Source organism: Aulonocara sp. 'chitande type north' Nkhata Bay, linkage group LG5 (assembly GCF_057382095.1).
Source record: "Aulonocara sp. 'chitande type north' Nkhata Bay isolate Kocher_YH1m ecotype deep benthic linkage group LG5, A_spYH_male_GT1.1, whole genome shotgun sequence".
NCBI lineage: Eukaryota > Metazoa > Chordata > Actinopteri > Cichliformes > Cichlidae > Aulonocara > Aulonocara sp. 'chitande type north' Nkhata Bay.
The window spans coordinates 17,010,767-17,022,837 of NC_141348.1; the positions used below are offsets into that span (position 1 = coordinate 17,010,767).

Consider the following 12,071-nt stretch of genomic DNA (forward strand, 5'->3'; position numbering starts at 1 on the left):
CAAGTCACTGAATTCATTCATTCATCGAAAAGGGTTAAAGCGAGAGTCATTTGCTGTGCTCCTGCACCCAGTTTGGCAAAGCAGCCGTTCTTAACACTGTGATTTCTTCTTCAAGAACTGTTCCAAACTCTTGGGCTGTTGAATAGAGTCAGCCATGCATCATACTGTGAGGAAACAATTGTTGTGCCCCTGTGTGCTCCAGGATAATAGTTTTACAGTAGAGACCATTCATGCAGCAGGAAGGATTCAAGCCTGCTGCTTCTGCAGTCACGCTGTCACAACTGTGAGGGTATAAATGTGCTTATGCTGCGAAACAAACTGCATATTGTTGGAAGACGTAATCCTGCTGTGGAGTACGGGAGGATTGGGTTAGAGTGTGAATGCCGGTGACTGTGCTTGTGCAACTGTGGAGATGCTGTGAGCATTGGAAAAGAATAGGCTGCCTGACCCCGCCCCCTAGTAAGGCTTACATGGAGAAGAGAAGTTCCAAACTATAAGTTCAGTAACACTGAGAGGTTTGTGTTTTTACACCTGTGCAGCCTATAAAGTATGACCTTGTTCTGCAGCATGTTAGAACTATTTTAGTACCATTTTTCTCACAGATGTAGAACGCATCAAAAAGACGTTATAACTCACTGCAGTGTTTTGGTAAAACAAAAGTCAGCTGGGTCGGAGACATTTCATTCAGAGAGCGTGGATTTATGAAGTGTTTTGTCTGTTTGATAGGAATCCACAATAGGCTGGGAGTTTCTGAGCCATAAAGACCATCCAGTCTCCTTTGCCGGTAACTATACAGAGGCAACGGCAGCCTCAGGAATGCAGCCTTTAATTGCTCGTCTGTGCAGTCCCACAATAAAAAGTCAACCCACTCCCCACCCTCTACCCCCACCAAGCTGGAATAAAAAAGTCAGTGGACACAGACTGCCTGCAGGAACACGACTGTGTGCTGAGGCAAAAGGCTGTTTTATTGCTCCAGCAAGTCTTTGTGTCTGAGGCTAAACAGAGAAAAAGACAGGGTAACTTCTTAAGGAATGTCCTACTTCCATACCAGGCCAAACTTAATGGGTTTTCATGCTTAAAAAAAATTATTATCCTTTTTTTAAGGCGTAGTTGTAATGTTTTGCAATGCAGTGGACTTAAAGTGACCCTTGGGTCAGAGATAGGAATGAGAAGGGGGGAAATGTGTGCGTGCATGTGTGTACACTTACTGTATGCTCTGGTCACAGTAGCTGTTTGACAAAAACAACACACATTTGTAATAGATTATGTGGTAATATCCACCCTACTGGATGATCTGCCGTGACATTTTGGTTCATATATCCATGTATGCTGAAGGTTCATGCTTTGCTGATGGACTCAACTTAAAACACTGTTGTACTCTTAGTCTTTTCTTTAAGCTGAATTTAAATTTGATGACGAGCTTGATTTCTTATCTGGGATAATTTAGGATTAGTCTTGGGAGTTATTGGGATTTCAGGTAGTTGCTCTCTTTGTGTTGCTGCCATATTTCTTAATATAAATTTAAAACGCTGATAAATGTATGTATTGAAAAGAGAATTTCAGCATTGACATTTTCTTTGCCATTTAATCCTCTAAATGTATTGTGTATGTGTTAGTCCGTAGGGAAATTACTCCTCTGCATTTAACCCATTCACCCAGTGAAGCAGTGGGCAGCCACCAATGCAGCGCCCGGGGAGCAGTGTGTAGGGACGATACCTTGCTCAGGGGTACCTCAGGGTATCCATTCAGTGGAGTCGAACCCCTGACCTTCTGATCATGGGGCAACCACTCTACCTACTGAGCTATCCCTGCCCTTATATTGTCTATCATTGTGTATTATATTGTCTATCCCTTGTTCTTATATTGTGTTATTTGCCATTTGATAAAGTAGCAAAAAATACCATTCTAAATCTGAGGGTAAATGCCCCCTCTGATTATTATCTTTCCCAAATACAGTCTGAAATATTGGGATATGTTTTTTATAAGAATATTAAGAGGAGTAGAATAGGAAGGATCATGGCTGAATGTCCTGTTAAAATTTTGAATGGAGTAAGGGGTCTGGTTAAATCTCTTCCATTTCCACATTTTTATAGAAATGAGCTATTTGTGCTAAAGTGAGGAGGCAATCCCTTTGAGAATATGCTATAGCTGTTGTTTTACTCAAATGCGATCATAATAATTATTATTGATACTTCATTTATCTTGCTGAGATTGAGAGCTCTTTTTCTGGAGAGACCTGTGCACAAAAATAAAAACATAGACAGACCAAAGTAAACCAAATGGTTCTGGTCTGCTTAATGTTAAAGGTTCAGTGGAAGGTCCAGGACATCTAAACGTCTTTTGGGATCTTTGAAGTTGCTGTCCTGATGTGGATACAAAATGGACACATGAAAGAGTTTCGGTTTGCTGGCTGCTTGTGTGTTAGTGTCCATGTGTAACAGAGTAAGTCAAGTTGGCTGCTCTGGGTAGGTTAGTGATAGGAGCGGATTCTCTTCGCTCAACATGTTCCTGCTAAATATTTAATACTTGCCTTTGGCTTGATTGATTTTCTTTGTACTAATGAGACTCATTACCAGCCTTATTAACATTAACCCTGAGTGTGAACGTGCTGTCTGACCCGCCGGATCACATGACTCTTCTGCATGACGCCAGTGTGTTTTCACACCTGAAAAGTTACTGTCGCTTAACCTGTTTTTAACCTGTTTTTGAAGCCTTGAGTCAGTCCAGGCATGAATCAGACTGCAAATCCAATGAGATCTTGCCATTAGCAGTTTTTCATTTCCTCCAGCAGCACAACATAAAACTTAATTTAAGGCAGTAGGTTTAGTTCAGGTTTTGCCAGAGCTGACTGGCGCTGGACAAACCCTGCCCTTGTGTGCAGCGAAGCTTTGGCTGAAACTTCAGCTGGCTAAAAGCAGTTCTGAGCAGATAAAGAGAGAAGCAGAAAAGGACAGAGGAAGGAGGAGAGATGATGTTTGCAGGAGAATAAGAGGGATCACGGTTGAGTTTTAACCCGGCCCTGAATGGCTTGCTGACGTCTGTCCCCTCGGTAACCTGGTGTGATCTGCATAACACAGGCTGGGCCCCTCAATTCACTGTGTTAACAAGACGATCTGGCAAATAAAACTGTCAGGGTGCCCGGCCATTTGAATGGGTTCTGGCTGTTGCAGCACTGAAGAAGACTCAGTTTTAGGTGAGGGGGAAGGGAGAAGGAAGCCAGCGGTGGCCGGTGCCAGATAATGGAAACTTTAGATTTATCACCAAAGCTGTGTCAGTGTATTGGCATGTAGATGGTAAGCATCTTTGCTTGATAGTTTCCAGGGATGAAAACATTCCCTGACCTGCTGTGTTTTCTCCTTTTCAGGGCTTGTTTGGATGCAGAATGCGTCAGCAGTGTCTCCTAATAGCATTCATATGGGTCAGGAAGCAAAATACTTTACTAATAAACTTGGCTTTTTAATGTGTGAATGGCATGTTTTGTTTCTGCCCTTTGGCGGTTTATTTTGAAGGGGTTTTATTTTCACAAACCTGCAGGAACTTTGGCTCTATGCCTGATGTTTACAGATAATGCAAGCCTAGGGAGCTTTGACTCCGTGATATCAATCATAGTTTGACCTTTAGGTTTTCGGACCGTGTCGGGCTAAAGTCAACCCTTCCTATTTCTCTGCTTTCATTAACTACTGGCTTTGTCCCTCGCTCCTTTCCCCCTGCCATTTCTCCTCATATTCCTCTTTATCCAAATCACCCCATAATTGACTGTAACAGGCTGGTCTAGATGGGGATTACGTATGTTGGTCACGGAAATGAGGATGGCCTACACATGTCGCCGGCTGATTTCCTGCAGGGCTGGTGGTTGCCTGTTGAATTCCAATGATATCCTTGAATCAAAATTGAACAGCCAGGCTGAGATTATAGGCTTGAGCAAAATTCCCGTACTATGCCTTCCCTTCTGCATTTGGGAATTTTAATGATAAGCATGGGTAAAGGACTGTTTGTTTGAAACAAGCACACGATTCTAACATATTCCCTGCTTTCTAATACTGATTGTGCACATTGTTGCAGAAAATACACGAACACGTTTATTACTTCTTTTTCCCGACACAATAGTATCGACTGATCTCATCCACTGTGATGGACTGGCATTATACTGGATTTCTTCTTTTTTTTTTTTCTTTTGGTTTGGGACTCATTTGTAGAATCTGTGAGGACGGAGCCTCACATCTGGTTTAGATGCAGCTTGTGGTGCATTCACCAACAGATCAATTTGATCCCTAAGAGAAGGATGGGTGTAGGTCAGCAGGCGGCGTCATATCATCCACCAGGTGGGTTCTGGAAGTGTAACAGGACCCCCTGAGTTGGGTTTCTAAACTCTGTGCTTGCATAATTGGCTTTTGTAATTCTCTATCATTAGAGCTGTAGTCGTTTACTGACAGACTACGTACAGGTAAAAGTAGATTCAATGATTAAAAAACGGTGTGCCTGCAGTTTACAGTATTCACATGCCAAGTTTCAAATAGTTTAATATAACATATTATATAATCACTCTGTGTGTGTGTGTGTGTGTGTGTGTGTGTGTGGGGGGGGGGTGTAACAAATGTCATATAACACAATTTATTAACAATTTTAAAATGGTTTTAAATTTCAACATTCTTAAAAAGCAAAACTGTAAAGACCAGTATATTCATATACCACATATCAGTATGATCTAAAAAGCACTTTTTAAAATTGTTTTCTTGTTTATGTGGTGAAAATAAACTGACCAGCAGGGGGCAAACATGTCTAATAGACACTGAACTGTATTAACCACTTTGTTTACTGGTTGATTGGCTCCATTGTCTTTTAATTCATGCCGTCAGCTTGTTAATTCTTTTCAAAAGGTTTCCAAATTCTTAACAGTTCCCCGTCTATTCCTGAGGTATGACATTAACTCATTATGATAATTGCCATATACAAGTTTGGCTTTTGGCCCAACATCCTGATAAGCCTTCAGCTCTCTCTTGCTTTAACTTTTCCAACATTAGCGCACATTGGCAACTCCCCTTGATTTACATTCTAGTCATGTTCATTCATCCTGGCGTTCGCCCTGGTGGTGATCCATACCTTAAAGGCTTTGTGTGTTGAGCTGCCTTTGAACTGTCATTGAGAATAAAGCCAGCAGGTCAACAAGTGTAACTGTCTGTCAGCTATGACTGTACAATATTTTGTACTAATCCAAGTTAGTGTGGATACCTACAGAATAAGTGGAAGGGGAATCCATGACAAACTTGCATTTGATCCTGTGGCAACCTTTGATATATGTTCATTTAGTGTAACTTAAACTGAAAAAGGGGGAGACACTAAAGTCATCAGGACTGACTTTATGCATATCTCTATTCAGACTGTCTTAACCCTCCCTGCAGCCTTGTACCCATACAGCAAACATGACTAAGAACTGAAATAAATAAAAAGCTCCTAGAGACTGCAAATAGTTTCTTGATTTGTCTTTTAAAGGACTGATAAGTCATTGAAGCTGAAAAACAAATTATTTGACCATCAGTTCATCAGTAAACTGATTTCTCAGTTCAGGAATAGGTGGGTGGTTAGACTGACAGGGAAGGTGAGACTGGTGGAAAATGAAAGATTGACAGTAGTATAATGTCACCTTGTTCTGCCTCTAAAATAAAATGCAAGGGTAATTAGCTTATACTTACCCCAGTCAATAGTTTCCATTGCTTGTTTCCTGCTCATACACCTGTAGTCATTCTGTCTCATAGTGCCACTTATCACTGCGTCACCTCAGCTCATTAACCCTTCATCTTGTGGCCTCCTCTCTCAGTCCTGGCATCCTTCCATTCATGCATCTCCTCATCTCTGCAGTTTAAAGACTGCCAGACCGCTGCAGAGGTTTACACAGTGCTCCACTTCAAAGCCTTCTTTGATTCTCTCCTCTTGTTTTATTCCCCCCCTCCTCAGTTCTCACCGTCTAGCCACCTGTTCTCATTCGGGCTGGGTGTGGAAGGGAAAAGCCTTAAGGAGCTGTGCTAACACCACAATTTGAACACACAATCCTACAGGCATTTCTTGTCTTTGGAATACTTCCTCAGCTGTGGTGATTTGGAGGGGATAAAATGTTCTTTGGTTTTGGGTTTTTTGGGGTTTTTTTGCAGCCAACAGAGGACAGCATTGTACAAGCGCAACATGGATTCATCCAAGTTGAAATCCTCATTGACTAATGTGTTAACTGGAATATCAGAGATGAGAGATTTTTCCATAATAGCAAAGCTTCACACCTGCAGCACTAGAAGACACTGGCGTGGTGTGGATCATTATTTTATTGGGGAAAACTCATATGTTAGGAAAGGGTGACAGTTTCCTTTTGACGTTCCCATTACTTTAATTACTTGTCCTGTTTTTTACAGACCCCCAAATCCCAGTGGAACACAAAGCCTTGTTTGTCTTAATTGCAAAACAGAAGCTTGATGACTCTGCATTGTTAAATTATTTGATTGGTTTATTGATTCAGCCAGCCCCCTCAATATTGGTTGGCTTAAGTGGCATGTGGACCTAAGAGAATTGAGTGTCATCTATTAGTCAAGAAAGGAACCGGATAACCTCTCTATCAAAAAGGACTGAGTTTGGACCATGTCGATGCGTCACTTTGACCAAGTTTGTTAGCTGAAAAAGGAAATTCTAACGTTTTGGATGAATTGCACACATCGCCACAGCTTTGACCCTTTGTCTTCTATTCCTCCAAAGCCCCTTTCACTCTTCATCTTTGTTTCTTTTCCCTTCCCACGTCTGTCTCTGTGTGTAATTTGTCGTCATCTGAAGAGTGGGCGAGGTGTCGTCTTCGTTCTGCTTGCAGGTTTGCGTGAGTCAATGCTGAATCTAATAGGCATGCTGGATGAGCTGTAATGCTCTGCTACTGTTCTGCTGGTTCATGGACTTTGTCTGTTGTGTATCTGGCATTTTCTTAAGCGTGTGTGTGTGTGTGTGTGTGTGTGTGTGTGTGTGTGTGTGTGTGTGTGTGTGTGTGTGTGTGTGTGTGTGTGTGTGTGTGTGTGTGTGAGAGAGAGAGAGAGAGAGTATTAATAGCAGAGAGGCTCTTAAGTGAAGCCTATATTTCATGGATGAGAGAGTAGGCTGGCTCTCATTGCCAAACTGTACAGGTATCTATCAACTGATCTGAGTGCAGTCAGAATGGAGAGGGGGCAGAAAAAAGTCGAAGACAGCTCTGAGGCATGGCCAGCTACCTCTGATAAAGGCCAGAAGTAGCACTGCCTCACCGAAACATTAGAACTCACACACACCAGCAAATGGATAACATTTTATTTTTGTGGCTGTGGTTGTAAATTTTGGGGGCATTTTGGTATTGACAAAGTGTTTGGAAACATTCTGCTATAGCTGGCAGGTCTGTATTCATTCCTATGGTGTTTTAGTCAAAAACTGGTGTCAATAACTATATTTAAGAATCTGATGGTTATTTATTGATTATTCTTATTAGTTTTATTTATTTGTATGTGCTCTTTTTTTTTTTTTTTTTTTTAATAAGAACCTCAGTTGAAATATTTGGATCTGGATCATCTAAGATACTCTAGTACTACCTGGTCCATCAGATAGTACAAGAATAGCTCTGAGGTGTCAAGGCGTGGACTCCAAAGGTGCTTTGTTGTGTTTGCAGCAGATGCTTTAAGATGAGGAATTTCCATGTTAGATTTGTTCAAGCACACTGCTGCCGGGTCACTGTGTGTCCCTGCTGCTGTTATAAGAGAGACAGTCAGTATTTGAGTGGCTGTAATTTTTTTGGCTTGTTTGTTTTTGCAGTTGCCCAAAATTAGTTGTTAGTTATAGGGTGTATGCGAAAAAACTACATACACCCTATAATTCAGTAGCTCGTAGAAGCACCTTTAGCAGCGATAACACAAAGTGATCTTATTCTGTATGACTTTATCAATCTCATATTGTTGTGGAGAAACTTTGGCCCACTCTTCTTTACAATCTTGTTCATTGAGTTTTGCAGGAATTTGTTTATGCACAGCTCTCTTAAGGCGTCACCACAGCATTTCAGTCAGGTTGAGATCTGGAGTTTGACTGGGCAACTGCAAAACTTTAATTATTTTCTTTTTCAGCCTTTCTCTTTAACATATGCTGATGTGATTAGGATCATTGTCCTTTTGCATGACCCAAGTTCAGCTCAGTTTAAGCTGTCGGACAGACGCCCTCACATCTGACTCTTTTCTTTATACTTTGCAATCAACAAGGAACTTTTCTGTATACCAAAGTGCTTTTTTCTTAAATGCTTTGTGTTACTGTTTAGGTACAGAGTGGAGAGACATGATCTGGAAAAGGTAAATGGATAGGCTGATGATATGTGACAAATTACTCAGGTTGAATTTAAGTGCATTTCACTTGCATGATACATGTTTTAGCCAGTTCAGACATGTGGATGTGAAGTAGCTTTACGTTCTCCTATAAGGCTGTGTGTTGCAAAAAAACAGCGTGGGCGCTAACGAAAGACAAAGACATTGAATCACTTGGATTAAGATGGATAGAAATGAGAACTGGTAATGGAGACACCTGACAAAGTTATCTTTGTGATTTGATTGAGGCCATCATCACCCTTATTTTGCAAAATGGTTCTGTTTCTCTAGCTTAACCGCCAAGAGCTCTGCATATTTGAAGGTTAGACTCATTCTTTTTCTCTTCTCCAGCAATCTTTATCACTCATCTGACCGAGTTTATTTGTGCAGGTTGACCAGTTGCCAAGGCAATGATGAATGTGCTCTAAGTTTGCTGCTGCCTTGACAACAAGCCAGATAAGTTGTGTATTATCAGTAAGACAATAGGAGGACCAGTGAATATGGGCGGTAAGCAGACATGGGAGAAGGGGAAAAAAAAACCTGGAAATGAAGAGGCTAGTGTTGCTCATTTGACGTCAGACTTTTTGAGTGGGTTTAAAAAAAATGTTTCTTTTTATGTATGATCTTGGTCACAGTTGAATGAAATGTTAAGCTGCATGATCTGAATACTGTTTCAAAAACCTCCCAAAGAAGAGCATGAAGAGTTTTCTGTTCTTTATTTTAATCAAATGTCAAATTTAGCTACAACGTGTTTGCAAAGATGAAAAGTCACTATGAAACTGGCCCCTCATTTTAAATGGTTACCTTAAATAAGTTATTTAAGGTTATCAGTATCAAAACTTTTGCCAGTGACATTTGGTTAACTCCCTCACCATGAAACGTGGAACAGATGCATCAAAAGAATAAAAAACAGACTTTTGTGGAGTGGTGTGGCCCCAAGAGTGCTTGAGTTGTGGAGGTATTTGTATTATTTGAAAATCTTGTGAAACCAGAGAGCCAAGTAACTCACCAGCAATGTAGCCTTCCCTTGTAAAGTCCCTCTGCGATTTATTTCTCAACCTGATACTCTTGTAGTTGTGACCAGCACACAGACTCCAACAATTTTTGAATGTGATGTTGAAAGAGTTCAAATTAGCTTTGACTGTGATTAGGATATCCAACACTGGAAACATGCATGGCCAAATAGGTTTTATAAAAATAAAAGCCAAATATGCACCTGCAAATGTGATCAGAAGTGCCCGCAGACTCACCTTTGACTCTCTCCATGAATAGTGTTGCGGTTTTAGTGTCTGTCCAGCGTATGCAAAGTATTGTGCTGTAACACTTAGACAGTCTGCACAGTCCCAACTGCCTTCTGTCACATAATAAACCCATGTTATCCTGTTAAGGCTTGACAGTGAATGTGACAGAGTGACTGCAAAGTCCAGAGGCGGAAAACAGAATGAGCTGATGTGCTGAATCAAAAGGCCGTTGTATGCATGTCAAAGGTCAGCTTTTAACCAGCAAATCCCCTTTTCTCTCATCTAATCCACCAAGCTGGGGTTTTCCCACACCACAGGGCACATCTCAGACCAACCAGCGTGCAGACAGACAGGCACGATGGTGCCTGATAGCATCCACAAGGCTCAGACCACAAGTAGTCTTATTTCCATCAAAGATCCTTGGCCTGCAGGTATGGAGGGACTGTGGGTCCAAATTTATTTGAGCAAGTGTTCAGATAAATTAAAGCATAGAAAACATGTCTCTTTGTTATAAAATGCACAACTACCGATTCATTTTTACTGTTGAACTTCCGTTATGGTCTGTCCAAAGGCTAGCGGGTCTTAGAAGATTGGCTCAGTACAGCATCCATGCCACAGATGGCACTGTAGTAAAAGTAGCTTGCTTGTTTCAGTAATGTACTGTAGACATGTTTTCTTTTTTCTTTCCAAAGTCCATTGAGACACTTTTCTAGCTGTGCAGAGTCTCATGAGGTAAATTAACCCTCTGTAAAGTTGGGCATTACTCATTTTCTCCATTATGCATTGTTAAAGATTTTAAGAACGTGTCATTAGCTTGAAACTGATAACAGCTGGCCATATCTCAGTTTCAACCATGCACTAGCTAGTTGCCTTCATTAAACATGTCTTACTATTGCAGCATTTACAGGGTCTAGATCAGACCTTTAATGCCAAAAGCTCAGCATTCTGGTTGTCTATTTAAATTTGAAAGTATTGTCACACATTTCGAATATTACAAACTGTCAAGTGATTCTTGGAATAATGGCTACAAAGGCAAAGTTCCAAGAGAGAGAGAGAGAGAGAGAGAGTGTGTGTGTGTGTGTGTGTGTGTGTGTGTGTGTGTGTGTGTGTGTGTGTCTGGGTTCAGTTGTTAGTAACTTTGTACCACAAAGTGTATAATTTTAGCTATGCCATTGCTATGATTAAAGCTGGCACTGGAGGTAATCATTGTGGAGTAATACATGAGCTGTGCTTAATGACAATAATGGATATCAGGAAGGAAAAGAAAGCAGTTTGGGCTGTAATCCATTTAGCTAAAGACTTTCTTTTGAACTTCTATCCAGACTCATCTGCAGGGGTCCAGGTTGTCTGCACATGAGTTAGTTGCACATTTTATTCAACTGAAAGTTGGTCAGGAATTTATAGCATCAAAAGTTACCAAGTATTACTGCAATATATTAGTGCTGGTAGTCTACTGTATTTTCTTGACTCAATGGGAACCTGGAGGCGAAAGCTAACATACACTGTGAGCAGCATCAACGCTTCTTACATCTCTCTCCAGCATGGCATCATCAGGTTACACGTTTACAGAGAGTCAGCAGTTTAGCCCGGTAAAGCTGACTGGCCTTGCTTTGTCAGAAAGGCTGTGATGTGCGCTGTATATCTCTGCATTCTTAAACAATGAGCTTAACTTCGCCTGAATTCAACCCCCCTCTAACATTATGTTGCCTGTGGCACACATCACATCACACACACACACACACTCATCATTTCCCCCACAGACTGAATCGCTCATTTGGTGTGGGGATCAAAGACTCCAATATTTATAAGTGGTCTTGGGGTGTAATTTGTTTCTCGTTTGATTCTGACGAGACCATTCCCCGTCTCCTCTTTATTTATCTATGTGTTTATTTATTTATCTGTTTAAGCCAAACTTCTTCTTCCTCATTACAGCGGCTTTAATGTCCTCGCTGAGCAGAAGCTAATGGCGATATAATGAACGGCGTGCAAGCACATTGAGAGTAAAATGTAAATTGTTTGCCTGGAGCGCTGGTGGTGAAACAGGAGGGAGACAGATTGGATAACCCGCAGTGTATGGAAAGTCCTGTCTCCTGTCATGTGGGAACACAAAGCTCACACTGCTTTAGCCTGTGTGTGTATATATATATATTTTTTTTAAATGCCACATTTTATCTTCCATCTGGTTGGCTTATGAGACTCTTGACTTTATTTGTTTGTTTATCTTTTAATGTATTCTAAGACCATTTCCAGCCTTTTATGAGCCTGTGTTTGATCTGCATCTGTGACAAGTTTGTGTAATGACGCCACAGTTGTTTCCAGGTCTGGTTTGTCACCCCTTTTCACCTGTTTTTGGTCATTTTAAAAATTGTTTAAAATGTTTCGTTTTTAATGTGTGTGTGTGTGAATGTTTGGTGTTTATCGGAGGGGGTAATAGGAAGCTTCTTTCTTCCCCTGTATTCCCTTAATTGATATTTGATTCCCATAACAGGTC

At 41.0% G+C, this 12,071-nt stretch overlaps 1 protein-coding gene across 1 annotated transcript in view; it reads left to right on the forward strand.

Annotated features, from left to right (window-relative positions):
• Window positions 1-12,071, forward strand: part of prickle2b (prickle homolog 2b) — a 94,300-nt gene that overhangs the window by 805 nt on the left and 81,424 nt on the right. The gene's annotated exons all lie outside the window — the stretch shown is intronic.